Below are 18,281 nucleotides of genomic sequence, written 5' to 3' on the forward strand. Positions count from 1 at the left end.
TATGTTTGTAAAAATGATTAGTTTTAACTCAAAATTCAACTTTACTTTTCTTTAAAGCGTACCTATTTATATCTGAATACACTTTATTCTTTTATAGAATTTTTTTTTCGGATCCTCTAAAAAGCTCAAACATTTAGGCCATATTTACACCTATATGGCAAAACAATACATGGACTTTTATATCCGATTGTTATTAATGACTGGCTCACATTGGATATGCATTGCAATATGTGGAAAAATAGTTCCCAGGTTTCTTTCATGAGGGTCTATAAATGTCAACAGAAGTGCATTAAACACTGTGCAGCTGCAAAAAACTGGTTAAAGAAATGTGGCCCTAGCAACAGGCCTCTTGGCTCTTGACTTGCATTTGGTAAATACCAGGCCTTTCTCATACTTAGATGCTAAGCATGTCATTGAAGAAGAAAATGCACATAAACTCATGAAAACGTATTCAAAAGCAAATTAAGATTTAAGAGTATAGGTCTGAAACCATACCTATAGTAGAGCTGAATGTAAGGATGATTTACTTTGTCGACTAGAAGTGTTATTTTGTACCTAATCAAAGGTGCATTAAAATGAACTTTTTCGTACTGACTTTCTCTTGCAAAATATCAATGCATCTCCTAGTATGTTAGTTGGCCTAGGCACTCTTCTGTAGCTTCTTAAATGAATTTCTGCAGGGTAAGATCGAAGGCAGCGGTCCGAAAGAAAATTTTGGTGGTCCGCGCCCCCGGGTGAGGTCAGGGTCTGCTTGGGGGACGCACCGGCCAGAACTGCGGCACCATGTCCCTCGTACGGATCCCAGGCTCTAGGAAGTGGGTGGGTTTTGTCTCTGGACACAACCAGCTCACTCTCCCATCGCAGCTCTGAGTGTGTGGGTTCTGGCATCATGACGTCACTTCCCGCGCATATGCGTTCTGGAGCCAGTAAATTTAGTGGTCCGTAGGTCCAAAAAGGTTGGCGACCACTGATCCAAGGCACTACTACTTCTGACTTCTAGTCTCAGAGGATCTGTAGTGATAATTAGTAAGGTTCATGTTGCTGGAGGCTCTGACCAGAGCAAATCCCTGCCTTTCAACATGGCTCCCTCCATACAGATTCACAGTGCAGAACAAGGCATGGCAAGTCAAAAATAGTCAAAGATCCAACTTCAGAGTGACTTTAGGCAATACTAGGGGCTAGTCCTTATTCCTGTGCCTTCTATTTTTGAACTCTGTACAAGAGCTGACTTCTTCTAACATGAAACAAACCATATTGAAGGTACAGAAAAATTTGTAGATATGCACATTCACAAACTTTTATACTTGAACCAGGTACGCCATCACACACAAGCAAATAAATACCAAAATTTAAAGTTACAGCTTTTGCAGTTTCTTCTTCTTTGCTGTGCCTCCAGCCTGACAAAGCACGTCACCCTACTTATTATCTATTCTGTCACAGTGCTGTGACATGCTACAATCTTCTGTTCAGGAAGCACAGATTCCTACCTGCCATTAATGTGGTACATGAGCAGATAAGAAGGCCCAGCTAGCAGAGGTGAAATGTTCCAAGCATATCGCACCCACTGGCTCCAGCCTCCATTGCTTGTATCTTGCTCAGAACAGATGTGTTTGCATTGCTGTTTTTAATACATTTCAGAAAATCACTGCTGCATAGCCAGTACACAGGCTGTAGTGTTGTTATTGTCACTTTATGCCCATGGACCATCGACTGTACTATAGCTGTGCGTTCCCATCCTACTTCCCCACCCCCAATGCTGTCAACGTCTCTTTTGTCATATGAACTCTGCAGACTGTTTATAGCATATTGCACAATTTTCCTATTGGCTCCAGCCTCAATTACAATAGTAGGGATCAATCCTTAGCATCAGCGTAGTGTTCCAGCAATGCTAAATCTCAACATAAATGTGATGGCTGTCTTTGTGTAATGTCAAACGTCTTTGTAGAAATTAATGTTTCAAAGTTCTTCAGTCTAAATCCACTGCTGATCACCATTCTTGACTTGTCTCATATAGTGCCAACATATTACGCAGCGCTGTACATTAACTAGTGATTCAAACTTATTCAATAACATTGGGTAAAACTCAGACCTTAAAGGCCTCCTTTATTGGGCCCCTGCCCCTTAATGTCAAACTGCCCTACCTTACCTATGTCTTCCTATTGCAGGGGTAAATTTTGTAGATCTGTCTTTGGAGGTATGGGAATTTGAAAAATATTTTGGTAAAAATGTAACATTCAGATGTAATTTTAAAAATACTAACTTCAAAACCTGTAGCTTTTAATAAAATCTCTATTAATCCATCCAGGTAAAATACTTGTTATAACATAGTTATAGGTAATTATTTGTTCCCTGCACTTGTGCTATTGCATTGGTGTTTGGGCACACAATGGAAACTACAAATTCCTGTTTTAGCGCACATTGAGCCGGCATGGTCCACTGGAGAAATGACATGTTACTACCACCATATGTCTGCATGTAGACCGGAAATGACTAAAAATAGTCTTTCGGGAGACTGACAGCACTGAGATGCAACAAAGAATGAATGAAGGTGAAAGGTGTTTGATGAAAAAGAGGCTTTATCAACCTAAATGTCATCCAGTTAAGGTTTAGGTCTATTTTAACCCATTGGTGACATTTACATTCTATTGTTTTCTTGCTGTGAATGTTTTATTGTAGGATTCAGATAAGCTCTTTCCTGTGCCTTGTTATCATTTGCGTTCTGTTTGTCCCTTTTTAGAATTCTCCGTCGCATTCCATCTCTTGTTCATACTTTATTCTGTCTTGTTGTTTCCATCTTCTTATCACCTGATCCTTTTATAAACTGCCAGTTGTTCTTCCACCCCTCTTAAGCTTTACACCCCCATCATTACCCTTACCTCCCTGGCCTTGCTGGTCTATATTCTGCACCTCGTGGCCCCCTCTTCCTCAACCTCTGGCTCTGCTTTAATGAGAATCCCTTCTAATTATTTCTTGGGCTGCTGCAGAGAAGCCGCAGAGCTTCAGATCCTGATATCGGGAACGTGACTGTGCTACTGATGGGGACTGGGGATCAATAATTTAGGACGCTGCCTTAATAGCAAAACTGACAGAGCTGGAGGAGGCAGTGATCAGACTAAGCCTGTGTCTCTGTTCTCTGCCTGAAGATGCCGATTCTCCAAATAAATGTATAGCGACTGTTTACACCAATGTTGTCTTTTGTGTTTTTCCTTTATTATGAAATGTCTTAGGCATACATAAGGATAGGAAGTTGGTAATGCTTCATTTCATTAAAAAGTAATAATGAAAGAGCTGTATGTTTGCATTTTGGTTGGGATAGTGATATAGTGTCATTGTATTAAACCATTGTTAGCAATTTTTAATTGGCCTAACAAAACGTATTCACGTATTTTATGATGTTCAGATAGTACCGCCTGCCATTGTTTTACTTCTTGCGGCACTACAGGCTTTTTGTAAGCACTAACAGGTCATTCTGACTATTTCCATGTCGTGTGTTTGTGTTTTTTGGCCATGTCTTGACTGTTCTGTGCCTTGTCTTGAGCGATGGGGAGTTGGCAACAGTTTAACAGGCACAATTGAAATGAATGGGGTGTGAGGTCCACAGTGCTGACAGGACATTAAAAAGCACACCTTTCATAGAGGAATAAATGGCTGTAAAGACACAGGCAATATCCATCACAAAGTGGGTGTAATGGGGAATCCTAATGAAAGTAGAGTGGAAGGGGAGGGCCAGAGCTGCAAGGGCCGAGATAGGGCACTGGGTCACTAGAATGCTGTTTGTCAACGCTTATTAATTGTTAGTAGTGCTTCACATGTTTGACTATAGAATATTTGAACCAGATTTCTAAAAAAAGCAAGCAAGGGTTTTAATCTAAAAATGTAAATTATTTTCTACCCAAAAGATCTCTTTTCTGGGTTACTGAGAACTATTAAGGTTCTGCAGTATTACGCCCCAAGCTTACAACTGCCGTGTACACTGGGATTCACCCATTAGCATATAACATAATAGAAAGATTCCATTTATTAGATTCACCCATCCTATTTACAATTGGACAACATGTGCCCATATGCATTCACATCCAAGATAGCAGAATTCACCTGCCATTTTTAAATTAAAACAAGATTTTCCCACCATCATCAGCTTACAATAAAATAGGTTCCATGGCCAACAAGATTTGTCCGTCACATTTAAAAGAATCAAACCATGTTCACCCACTGAATTTCATATCTAGCCAAAAGCTGTCAAATACAGTCCTGGAAATATATGTTGTGCAAATCGCACAGCGAATCCTTTTTATATAGATCCCATGGAGAAGTAATCCTTGGTGTCTGTGACCGAGCAGTGTGCTTCAGAGATCCAGGCACAATATTTGATGGGCAAAATATGGAAATATATAAAAGACAAAGCTATTTTTCTTTGCTTTTGGAGCTTAGGTTTCAAACTAACCCTTTCACACAATCCTGCTAAATCTCAAACAGGTGGAAAGTTACCTCCAACAGCAGGGGGCTGGTTGTAAATTATAACCACCTTGCAGGTACTGTTGCGGCAGACTAATCAAACCTGACGTTATGTAAGCTCGCTGGGAATTTGTATCCAGGAGTCATAAGCAGCATATTGCAGAAGTAATTCAAAATAAAGGAATTGCCCAACAATTCCATTAGCTGATTAGTTGTCTAGTTTCCTCTGTGATTCTAATAAATTGTGGTGTTGTGCAGCAGTGCAAGATCAATCGCAGTCATAGGCCATTAAAAATCTCTTGTGTGCAGAGTGTCATCAAAATTCATACGATTCTTAAAAGGTGGCTGTTCTCGGGCAGTTTTGTGTTAGGACTGAGAAGTACTTGTATAGATTAGTTCTAATAAGGATTTCATCTAGATATTCTATTTTGTAAATGAAATTGGCATTTTATTAAAGGGCAAAAGGCAGGTATATGGACCAATAGTGTTACAGTATTCTCCTCAGGAATTTTTTAGCTGGGTGGGTAGAAGCTGTAGGTGGGTGTCGGCCCCATGTATTGTGACCCAGGTAGTGTACCCGGCTAAAACACCCTGGGGGAGAACACCAGTGTTACGTTTACCAGTATAGAACAGGAAACGCATTGGAGGCAAGTTCTGAAAGCAAGACCCATGTGATCCAATTTAGTCTCATTATTTTGCCTTACTACAATGAAGTAAAAATAGATTAGTGTTTGGCATTAGTAAATGATCTTTTGAACATGAAGAATTTCAGGTTTTCCAGGTCCTGCTGTCACCAATGTTTTCTGTACTGCCTTAGTGGCCCCGTATAACCCTACTAGTCATTCTGCTTTACCTTGCATCTATTTAGAATGTGATCCTATGCACCCTAGGGCAAGATGATCCGTAATACGCATTTAGAGTGAGCAAGTGTTTTTTGTCCTTACAAGCTCTAGTAATTAAAATCCAACCTGCAAGTAATGTGGTTGGTACTGGTTGGTATACTGGCTATTATTTATAGGATAGGTAACATAAAAGAGAAAAGACAAAAAAATGTTTTTTTCTTGCCCCCAATCCCAAATGAGGCTGGTTTGCCTGTAGTTTCACCACTTTCATGACCTCCCCCACTCATCATAATATCATACCGTATCATCATTATTTGTTCATGGACATGTGAATCTGGTTGTTTGGCAATGGGATGGTCATAATCTTTGGAATCCCTTAGTATCCATCATGGATTTTTTAATTCAGTTCAAGTGCCCACATTGCTGCCTTTTTGGTCTTAATTATCCTCATCACTAGCTTAAGCAAAGATGAAAGAGTAACATTTTATCTCCTTTCAGATGGAGGTTGCCATATAATTGTGCCAGAATCATTCATATTGTACAGAGTTTTCTACGATGTATGGCCAGCTTTATAGCTACATGTGCAAATGCAAATGAAAGCTGTGTGAATGTAGCTGCCGAATAATAGGTAGGGGACGCTGAATGGAAATTTCAAGCTTGCATGAGATTCTATTACGGGGGCTGCGCATCACATTACTTACAGCCCATTAATGCTATAAACATCTTGAATGTCCATATACAGATCGCACTGCTGTGCCTATGGCTGCATACAATACGTCACATCAGTGCCTTGGGGAGCAGGAAAGTTGGCAACAACATAATTAGCTAAAGGCCAGAGATTAATTAACTTGGTGCCTAGGGAATCTTGATACTAATCTGAATTTCCCTGTACTTGATTTTATTTTCTTCAAGTTTCAGAATTGTATCATGAGTTGTTTGCCCACAGAATGAACATTACAATTGAATGACTATATCGACTAAGAGGCACCCATGCTTAATAGGATTAGACTGCATGTTAAATATATATAGTTTGTCTGTAGTGGTACATTTGTTTTTGACCAAAGCTGTCACCAGGAACGACCTATACATACTTTGGTTTCATGTAGGAAATTCTCTGTGTGACATACTGTGTGTTACTGAAAATTTAAAGCTCTCCGTGTGCTCTAGGGATCCTACATTGACTGGTCGTCACTTGTGATGATTTAATCAGTTTCAAAATTTTTCAGATGAAAAGTCTTTCTGGTTAAACCCCCAAAGCAAAGGTTGGAAAGTGTTGTGATGTAACAGTTTATAGTTATAAGACATTTGTACCAAAGTAGTCCTTAATATGTACCTGTTAAATGTTGCAATTTGTAAAGTGCAAATAATTGCCACCATAGAAAAGGTATTGACTAGGAGATATGAACCCTGGCCAATCATGGCATTATAGCTTGAGAAAAGGGTGATGGAGAATCTCTTCATGTCCCATATAGAATGTGGGAGGAAACCAAATGCACAGAGAAACTCGTACAGACACAGCGAACATTCAGACCATGCAGATAGATTAAAAACACCTCATTTATAACCATGGTCATTTTTTTACACTAAAGATCAGTGCTTTGATAGTCATACTTTGATTACCCTTCACATTGGTGATCAGAAGCTCCAATGGGTCAATGCCAAGGGTTCTGTATTTTCTGCCAAAATAACAATTTGCTGGTGGCTTTAGCCAGGGCCCCTAAGATCCACCAGTCAGTTTACAGTCACACTGGAGTTCACAAAAGGTTTGTTTTCCCTATATAACTCTACAGAATAAAATTGGTCTATACTGTTTTGTGTACCCCATGTTTGTGGGGCTGCATGTGGTATCTGAAATCCACAGGTTGCATATATCTTTACTATTGTATATTCAGTATTCTATTTCTTTTTTTTTGTGAACACTGCCTAAACATTTTAGGTACTTCCCAGCAACAGCGATGACTGTGTAGGATGAGATGTAATCACTTAAACCTTTTTGTGGGCGTTGTAAAGTAGGTGTCATCAGGAGTTTTATGAATAACCTGTGTCGCCTGTTTATAGAGCTCTGTGGCTTGTCAGTCACCGTTTGTAGCCCGGCTTTTATAGGCTTTTGGTAATTGGCGTATTGTGGCTTTCCTAATTGTCGCTAATGTGTTGTAGGGTTTATAGACTTCTCGTTTATTATGCATTATGCATAGCCATTTCATTAGTAGTTTGTTTATTTTGGAGCCCTATTTGTACCTTTTATTTATATGGCTTCTCTTAAATAGTGTTTGTTTTCTTAACAATGTGCGAAGAATACCCTTCTGGCACAGTTTATAGGGAATTAACATGGAACTGAATTGATAACTTGTTTTTAGCAAGGTGCGAGACTAAGGACTGAGCATACTTCTCATTGATGAATTACCTAGACACTGACCTAGGATATATATGCAGGTTGTGGTGCATTCTTGTTGCAGGTCAGTGGCATGTAAAGGATTACCAGACTTGGAGCTTTCAATATTTAAAAACTAGTCCACAATATTGTCAGACCTAGCCTAGGATTTACACTATAAAGGCTCCTACCAAAATATGATTTGTAAATACGTTTAAAGGTGACATTAATTGGCTTTCCCCATATTGGCCTCCGACTGTTATGGTCCTATAACTATAGAAGATTAGATTGTGAGCTTCTCTGAGGGACAGGATGCTATTTATTTTGCCTTCACTGGTTTCTACTTTCCTTCCTCATCAACATTTTAATGATTTGTTTATCAATAAAACCTTTCCTTTTTTATTATGTAGTCATTTGGTGCCTTGCCTGTTTCAGTACTTCTTTGTAAGAACCCTCAGCCTGTCTGTGGACTGTCCTGTAGATTGTCGATTGGGAGGAATTTTGTAAATATCAAAATTATTTGATGGGCAAATGTCTGGAGGAGTGGATGTTCTAGCAAAAGCAAGGCAATGCCTACATGTGATGTTCCGTCTGTCCAGGAACAGTAAAGCTGGGGATGAAGGCGCTAGATAATGCTGGACATCCTCCAAATCACAAATGAGGTGGGGTCTCTGGTCTGCTGCAGCTTCTAATGTGCACTGTGAAAAGTTGACAAAGCTCTGCAAAGAAAAAGAATACTTGCAGAGCTGTTTGAACTTTTGGCAGTGCACATTGAAAGCTGCAGTACAGCGGTCATGGCAATGTAGATTTGTTATTGGTTACCTGTATGCCCCCCGTTTTGGCTATGCTGCCACCCCAGTGCCTACCCCAGTCCCAGAGAGGAAGGGTTAAGGCAACCTCTGTGCTGTTCTCCAAGTTTCATGTTTTGAGTATCAGGTTATGCCTAAATAAACACAGGTTTTGAGTATTCAGATATAAAGGGGTCTATTTCAAAATATTTTCAAAATGCACACTTTTTTCCAAATGGATGACATATCTCCTAGGGGTCTATTTATAAAGCGGTGAATCTGACCTTGAGAAACATTTCCAGGTAGATTTCGTTTCCAGGTCTATGTGTTTTAAATGGCAGTGATTGATTCTCCGTTCTGTTGCAGAATGTCAGGTTCACTGCTTTATAAATAGACCCCAAAGATTTATAAAAATTGTGCCATGTTAATAGAATTTATGGGATTAGGTCATAGGCTGTGTATTTTAAAAATATAAAAAGGGGTGAAAAAGTTTCATAGGATGATGATAGCAATAAACCTGAAATTGAATTGATTTTATCCTGCATTCACATGGATTAAAAAATTGCAATGTAAAACAAGCTGCCCATGTCCTTAGCCTTTTGTATCGTGAAGTGGGGTCTGGCATTTTTTCTGGTAAGGAAGGGCTAAGGGGAGTTATTCTTTATTTATTCACCTCCCTGCTTGTCTTGCTGATAACTCATAGCAAAGTGGGGAGGGGAGGGCTGCTAGTGGGGGTGCAAACTGCTGACAGCACAGAGGTGTCATGCGAGAGGAATTGACACTGGCCAAGGGGTCTTGTGGGGAATATGATAATAACAATAAAAGAGATATATCGCTCCCCCGCCACAGCCATTCAAACCTTTTTACAGTCAGTTCAAACATATAAAACTTTATTGCTCCTGCGGATAACGGGAAGACTTGGAGGCAGCGTAGAATCTCGGGGCTGGCTGGATACGCTCGCTCTTATAGCTCTGTAGTGGCATTTTAAACTTTATTGAACAAGACTTTTAGAATTGAAGGAAGTATATAAAACCGTAAATTTATTAGATTCTGTTTTTTTTCCTCTGCCTCTCTCGTGCTCTTCAGTGGAAGTGGTTGGCTTATCAGCGCTCGGATCTCAGAGCCGCCTGTTACTGAAGTGCTGACATTTTGGGTTCTTCAGCTAATGTGAAAGGAGGTGACAGACATTCCATTAGAGTCAAAAGCTGTTTAAAGGGATTCCATTGTACTTTCAGCTAAAATATTGGGAAGATCGTGAGACATGAGAGATTTATTATTATGACTCTCGATTTACCTGTAATTGTAAGACTATGGCAAGTTTTCAGTATGGCAGTGGAGATTCTAAGAACAATTAAGCTTATGCTAGCTCTGTACAGGATCATTTTTTTAACCCATATACAGCAAGAAAATTGAATGTGGGTATAAACATTTGGGGAATTCTAATTGTGGTAATTACCTGGGAATATACTGGTGAATTAAACTCTCATGACCTCTTTTAGGAAAAAAAAAACTTATAGTGGAATTTGATTCTTTTTTTATATTATAATCATTTTTTATTAATATTATTTTAGATGGTGTGTGACCGTTTTCAATCTAATATAGTAATTATTATCCAGTCTATCATTCTTATAAGATCTCCCCCAGCACAGCAATGACAGTCACAGTGTGTTCTTCCAATGTGAATATTTTAGATGTCCTGTCTTGCTTTGGGTGTGGAATTGGTATAGGTATATATTGCAGTCTAATTCTACTGGGATATAGCCCTACACCTATTGACACCTGAGGGCATATTTATAAAGCTATGGATTGTTCATTGCAAATGGATCAATCCGTGTCATTTAAAGTGCATGCAGCAGGATGATTCACCTGCAAGGAATGTTTAGTAAATGTTGCGTTCATATAATGCATTATAAACATGTACCCAGAAGACACAAGGTAGGACAACAGAATCGCTGCAACATAAATCTCGTAATGGTTTTAACCATTACCAACTCAACTAGTAACCGAGAGATACATTATGGACCGAACAAGCAATGAAATCTCCCTATTGTAACACAGAAATTCCTTTGTATATTGGAAATGGACTTTATAGCTGGTCACATCTCTGGAGGCAGTATCCAAGGGTCCAAAATATGCAAGCTGTTGTCTTTGGAGCCTTTTCTATTGTCCTTGAAATCATATACTCTGTCGTACAAACTGGACTAAAGCTATCAAATCTATCAACTTTTTATTTGCTGTACTTTGGAAAATTGATGATGATGGATTTTATACCACAACCAACATCTAATGAAAGGCATGAATGTACCAGTTGGCACGAACTAATGGGCTTGTTTGTGCCTAAATAAAAAGTAAAATACTTACCAGACAGCCATGGAGCTATTGTTTATCTTGAAATTACATTTTCCCTAAAATTATCCTGATGGTCAATCCTATGAACTCTTTCCCAAAAATAAAACAGATAGGGAGTATAAATTGTTAGATTACAAAAAGCCTTTCCCATATTTGCAGGAATCTTAACTAGAGTTCTTAAAATTGACAAGTTTAGCTGTAAGTAGTATGATACCCTGGTCCAAGAAAGGAAAACATTATTGCATATTCCTGTGTTATTACCTGTTTGTTTTTATAGGTTGATTTTATTTGTTTTACTTTATCTAATTTTCTGATTGCTTACATGTATATTGCTGGTGCTTATGTCAATCTTGGTTCCCAAAAATTAGGAGATAAGACTTGCTGTTACACAGTTTAAAGTGTTTGCCTTTTAGTGGCCAGGTATGAGACCTGCAACATTTCCAACCAATACATATTTGAGTCATTCCCCATTACCTGTGTGTATTTAGAGATATGCAGACTCACTGATTACATAGAAGGTATCTGAAGTGGAGTTAGTTTGGTTGGAATATTTTGGTTGATATATTTCCTTTTGCTTTTCTACAATTTACATCCTCCTATAACATACATTAACATGTATCAAATCTTTTTTTTTTTTTTTTTTTTTGTGCTGAGCAGCTAAATCAAGTTCCAGAATCTTTTGACCATTGCATTGTTCCCCAGTCTCCATTCTCCATCAATACAGCTTTCTGTAATGATTTTTAGCTTCTTTCAAATCAGCATTTTTATTACATGCAGTCATTTTTTATTATCCTGAAATTTGTGTTGATATTTTCAACCTTTTCTTTATATGATGTCTGCATGTTGCACAGAATTTCATAAATATCATTATGTTCAGCAATTTTACTTACTGTATTTGCTGTCATGCCAGCTTTCTTCTCCACTAGGCACAAAATGCCGCCTAGGCATACTGTGGTATGAGGCACGTCCTAAGAGAGGGATGTTGGATGGCAGATATCGTGCTACAGATCATATGGCTTCCCTACTTCCTTCCACATGGATCTAATTCTGTAAACAGAAGAAGAAAACTACCAAAGTGCCACTTGCAATGGTATTACATAGCTTTGGTTTCAACATAGGCATCCATCTGATGGCAGAGTTAGGGTTAACGGCCGCTATTTCCTCTAGCCTATTAATATTCCCGTCTCTCTGTGTGTCCTGGGCTGGCGCTCTCTCCACCGATCGGGTGAAAATCATTTCCTTGCCCAATTCCCTCCTGAGATTTATTTGTCTGACCCACACAGGAGCCAGAGCAAGGGAACAAAACAGAGAGAGAGAGGAGCACGCAGCTGGGAACACGAGCGGAATAGCAAAGAGGCTGATGGCACTGTCAAGCGACTTGTGCCGTGGACTTTTCCTTCCTTCCCTGTGTAAAGACAAGAGCGGGAGAGAGATTGTCTAGGGCAGAGGAGAACTCAGTATGTGTTGAATGTTTCATGAGGTGAACATTCTCATTGCAGCTCTGACAATGAGATCAGAATACAGATTATAAAATGACGTCTGTACCCGTCTGATATAGCCCTGCTCTTGGTCGTTCTCCACCCATTTCTTTATAAGCATCTATTATTTTTAGAAAAAAATAGGACTTGCCTCCTTTGTTTTAGTTTTGTATTTGATTTCCTTGCATGCCAAATACATTTTCCTTCTTGAGAATGGTTTATGATATAAACATTAGTCCACAGAAACACTTGTGGGCTCTGGTTGCCCACTGGGAGTTTTAAAATGGCTACATCGTTTTTCAGTGAAGGAGAATTGGCTGCTCCATGTGGTCCCCTGCTTCTCTCTGGCATCTTCCATCATTATTCTCTCCTCTGTCCATAGTTCCGCTCAATATCTCCAGCCCCTGAGCTAATTTCCCATCCATAAACCTGCTGAATTACTCCCGGGAAGCTGTGTGAGTGGAGGCCTCTCTGCTGCTTCTCAAGGCATGGATTCCCATTCACCCAGCGGAGACAATTACTGCAAACACTTACAGTGGCAAGGCACTTATTCCAAAGCATTCCAGAGCGTGACTACTTTCACATTTATCACTGGGAATGGGGTAATATTAAGAAAAACATTAGGAAACCCATATAGATTAGCTACTAGATTTAAAAAAAAATCAGAAGAGATAAAAGTGAAAACACTAATAAAAATCATATCAGTAAAAACAATACAGATAAGATTATAAGAATTTGCATTATTTACTTCCTGGACTTTTGCTAAACACAGACTTCTAAACGGAAAACAGAAAAATATCTACTAATCTTATTATATTGGTGATTAGATTTTTGCATTGAAGTTTTGTGTTTGCTGTCATATTTAGTTTGTGGAAATGTTGTCTGTGAGCTTATTTCTTGTTTTTAACTCACGCAATGCAGTGGCACTGTGATCTAAGACAAATCTTTCAGTGGGGGAACAACCCATTGCTCCCATGTTAACCAACATACCACCAGTGGTATATAGATCCATTGGTCAAAACCGTAAAACCTAAAAACTTACAAGTGAATGACATTGATCACCTTGTTATAATGGCATTCGACAAAGAGTGGGATATGAGACGTCAAGTGAACAGGCAGGTTTTGAAGGTGATCTTGTTGCAGAAGAAAAAATTGGCAAATCTCTGAACAAATTTGACAGGAGCAAAATTATGATGTCTAGATGGCTATGGTCTTCTTTGGATGCTTTTGGTATGAAATTGTTTAGTACCTACAAAAAAAATGGTTCAAGGAAGGGCAACTGGTAAACCAACAAAAGGATCAAGGTCGCCAAAGGCCTTTTGGATGCATTTGAGGAAAGCGCATAGGGTGCAATTCCGCAGAAGAGCTAGTGTAGCACACGTTGCTGAAAACCCTTCTCAAAAATACCGACCAATGCTGCATATGGACGGACACACTAGTCTGACTGCTCATGCTGACCCTTGTTCACCACTGAGAGGGCCTATAATGAACCTGGACTTTGGGAGCAATGAAAGAAAGTCTTCAAGTTTTATAAATTCGGTTTAAAAAAAAAAAAATCGTGGATGATTGGGTGTTGACATGGTGTATACTTTAGGAAGAGATAGTATTGTTCTTCAAATCAACATCTCCATTTGTGTGATCAGAGCAGTTCACAACACTGAACTGACCCCTAATAAATAGAAGGTCAGTAGTGTGTTGTGCAATACAATCTCTGCAACTGAGCCTTTCTTTTATTCAGTCAAGGGTCCGAATTCCTAAATAGGCAGATGCAGACTGACATGGACTTTTTGATTCTCTCAAGAAAGTGTCATAGCTTGGTAAGAACCAAGACTTTTACTTGGATCTTACTGTTCCTGTTAAGCACCTCAACATGTGCTGGTTGAGATACATTTTTATATGTATTAGGGAAAAAAATTTGCAACCAGACAAGGGTCCCTTATTTAGCACCAGGGATGCTACCTCCCTAGCCTCCTTCAGGTCACTGTAACGTGCTAACAGGTTAGCAGGTTATCCTATTCACCCCTAGGATGAAGTTGTCTTTATGGTACTGTTGCATTATCATCTTTAGGGTTGGATGTGGAACATAAGTGATACTATGCAAATCTGTGAAATAAAATTGTTACATAGTAAGCCCTGTATGTTGAATGTTTATTCACAGCATACACCAGGCATGTTTGAGAAATGTGACCACCCATTATAAAGCAGCGCTGTAAAATCATGTACAGTATATACCAACCCGTTATGGAAAAAATCTAATGTACTGTGTACAATTACACAAAGTATAAAGAAGAACAGATGTAATAAAGGCACCGATATAAAAAACACAAAAGTCTCCTTAGCATCATAGTAAAAATCAGCTTATTCTGGTATTGGGATTCAAACATTCACAGTGTGGTCCTCATAGTGATGCTGGCTGGATTATTGTGTCACAGAGCCCCTGATAAGAGCTGTTTATAACCTTGGCTCAGACCATGGCCTAATCAGACAGCAGCACATTTCCAGTGAGCTGCTGATAAGTAGTCACTCTTATCGCTAGCACAGAGGCAGCATCAGAACAGCATTATTATGTGGCGATGCCCCTGTCCCTTCATCCCACCCCTTCCCCAGCTCCAAGGAGATCTTCCAAACCTCATCAATCTGCTGGGACAGATGGGCTGTGAAGACGATAGACCCCTTCACAGCCAGAAACTTGCAACATAAATGTATCTCCTGTAGAAAATGTGCATACGATTGACCCTGAACTGATATGGGTCACATGTGAAAGTGGCGCACGCTGCACCCGCTGAAGCATGTCTGTGCCATGTTCATAAATATTTATGCATGTATTGTTGTCTGTGATAATGAAAATGTACACACAATAACCAATGATGGCTCCGTAATGTCTCAATGGTGGTATTTTATGGCTGTTGTGGTCTTTATCTTTTATACACAGATAGTTTTTATGCGCTTTATAGCTTCACTGTGTTTACCGATCCTAAAGCGCCCATCGATGTTGGAGGATTTTGTCCGGTTCCTGAGATTTAGCTCAAGGTTGGAAAATTTATGGTATGAAAAAAAAAATTTTTTATTTGCTAGGGAGTTCTGAAGATGAGCCAGATCAGAAATCTTTAGACGATGTGCTATGGAGACTTCACTGGATAAAAGCATGCATGAATATAGGCAAGAACAAATAGTGCTCTGTGCGACCTAGTCCTTCATCTGCACAGTAAGGTATATCACATCCATGCTACAAATATAAATAAAAGCTGTAATGCTTCAATAAAAGTATACATGATAAACACATCTATGAAATGTGTGAATATTTTTGTTATAGAGACGGAAAAGTAGGGGAATGTCTTTGCCAGGCTGCCTTGTTTGCTTCCTTTCCAGGAAGGGATCAATAGAAATCATCACAAGGTTGAGATTTCCCATGAGGTCGGTCAATCTGAGACGACTTGGCAACAGACATTAATTCTGTAGGTACCTTAGAAAATTTTTATTAAGCTTGCCAATGTTAACTTTACTTTCTAGAGTGCTGGTTGTCATACTTATCGCCTTGCTTCAATTATGGACCTGAAACAAGGGTTATCAAAACAGCCTGACACTCCTAGAAGAAAATGTGCAACATCAGCATCCATATTTCTTAGGATAGGTTTAATTTACCTGCACTTAACCCAAGTGTCGCCTAAAAGAGGCATAAATTGTACTCCCTGGTATACAGGTAACCAATATGGGAAGCGGGTAGAAATCTGTAAGTGAAGAACAATAAGGAAAAAATGGAGCTGCAAGAAATATTGAAAATGTGAGTCAAGTAAAAAAACGTGTACATGTAATATTTGTTATATTTAATATGTCCAGTAATATTTCAAGTCACATTTTCTGAAAACATGCAGCTGGGTGTGTGTATGTATTTAAACTTGAGCCCATGTATCACTATAAACATTGCTCTTTGTTTTTATTTTATTTTTTTAGTTACAATCTTGTGTTTTTGAGCTTCCAGTACTTAAAGATGTTTGATAACATTAAATAGACTTTGGGATCTATTTATGAATGTACAGATTTGCTGAAGATTCACACATTTTTACATACCGTATGTATCTTGGGTGTAAATGTAGATAAATGGACCCCTTTGTGTAAGCCCACCGGGCTTTGTGACTTGTGTGGGTTTGCAGGCTCTCTTTGGTCAATATTACCTTATTTGTGTAGAGTTCCTTTGAATAATTGGAGTGTTCTGAATATTTTATTTCCTTCCATACACTTTCTAAATGTTGTTGGAGTATTTCTAGCTCGAAATAATGAAAGATGAAAATCTCCAAAGCCGCTCACGTTCAAGGCTATGCGTATTTGTTCAAGCCTGTGTATTCTTATAAAGATTTATACAGCTCTGCTAATTATTGCCGTAGTTGCCAACTAATTATTTTCACTTGAAATGAGCAATTAAAATTAGTAAGTAATTACATTTTGTGTGTAGTTAGCATGTATGTAAATCCCACTCTGGAGACACTTAAAGACAAACGCTGTTAAGTTGTTTCAGCTGTAATCTGTGCAACAAGGTTTTTTGTCCCTGAAGCTGTCCCCTTTAACATCTTCTGCATTGGGATCTGATCAGCCTTGAAAATCTGTTCACAAATGACACATGGTGCACAGATATTCTGCAGGTATTTCAAAGTGGAACAAATCTGTTGCTGAATACTCTACCACATTGACCATTAAATATTGCAGACTGTTTGGAGCTTAAGTGCTTTTTCTTGATTCACCTTGTTATAAAGGGTTGGAGTCTGTAAACACAGTGGATTTTTGTTGCCTGAAACAATCATTTCTGATTATCTCCTGAGGTCCCTGTGTGTCCCTTGTAAGTTAATGCTGCTGTACTTTAAATTGCTGCCCCCAGTCGGGGGGCTCCTATATCTCCTCCTGGTTCCCCTCTATATAGAACAGAACACTGAAGACTGTACACTGATCATTCACCCTCAATAATAAACCTTTAAATTATATTCTTGGTATTATGCTATATAGGTAAAGGACTGGACTATTATTGGGGAAACAAGTCCGGGCACCATCCTCTCCTCAAATATTGGTCCTGTTGAAACGTCCATGTACCAGAAAAGCAATAAAATACAATAGTGTATAAGCACACATAGGAATGGGTAATGTAAGTAATGAGAGATTAGGGGTGTTATTGGGCTAATTGACCAGGACATAAGAGGTTCAGGCACACTTGTTTCCTTGCTGAGAATAAAAGTGTTTTTTAAATGTCTATATACCTTCAATCAAAGACTTGAGGAGACACAGGCTTTACTTTGACTAGACAGAAGTTCAATAAAATCTTAGTGACACATAAAATTCCTATCCTTATGTGTCTAAAATTGTATGAATTTACACTCCCGTTTCATCCTGTTTTTCTGAGATTAGAGTTTCCCTTAATCCTGAGATTTTTTGTGCTGTACCCTCTGCTACAAAAAGGGCCACTAAAGGAACTTCTGTTTTGCTGGGCTCAACCCGGAATTAAAGAAGGTTCATTCGTTGGCGATGGGTTTGGCCCAGCTCCCTATCATAGTGCTGTAGGACAATTTCGGGTATACTACATTTAAAGATCTGCAGCTTAATAGTGCATCACTAGGATGTATTATTTTATCTGAAATGGTAGACCCAAAGCTGTAATCCAGCTCTACCTCTCCAGGTCTATACTCTCCTCTGTTGTACTGAAATCCTGCTAACTAAGCTTCTCAAAGTCTGCATTGAAAGCTTTAGCAGGTCAGATAGCACTGTCCTCATTTCCAGACTGGAGGACATCCAGCATCATCTAGCCCTTTCCTTCCCAGCCTTTCTGTCCCTGGCAGACATGTATGACCCGTGTGCTTTCACAAACTGGCCAAATGCTCAAAGTGACTTTTATAACACCAGCACAGACCAGGAAAGAACAATTTTTGCTTAAAGGTCTGTAATGCTGTTAACACAAAATTTGTTATTGCAAAATTTGTGCAGTTTGTAATTTTGTTAAAACACATTGAAAAGAAAA

At 39.0% G+C, this 18,281-nt stretch overlaps 1 protein-coding gene across 4 annotated transcripts in view; it reads left to right on the plus strand.

The window, feature by feature from the left end:
* The window catches only part of PBX1 (PBX homeobox 1), a 96,538-nt gene that overhangs the window by 42,058 nt on the left and 36,199 nt on the right, over window positions 1–18,281 (plus strand). The window lies entirely within an intron of this gene.

Source organism: Pyxicephalus adspersus, chromosome 8 (genome assembly GCF_032062135.1).
Source record: "Pyxicephalus adspersus chromosome 8, UCB_Pads_2.0, whole genome shotgun sequence".
Classification (NCBI taxonomy): domain Eukaryota; kingdom Metazoa; phylum Chordata; class Amphibia; order Anura; family Pyxicephalidae; genus Pyxicephalus; species Pyxicephalus adspersus.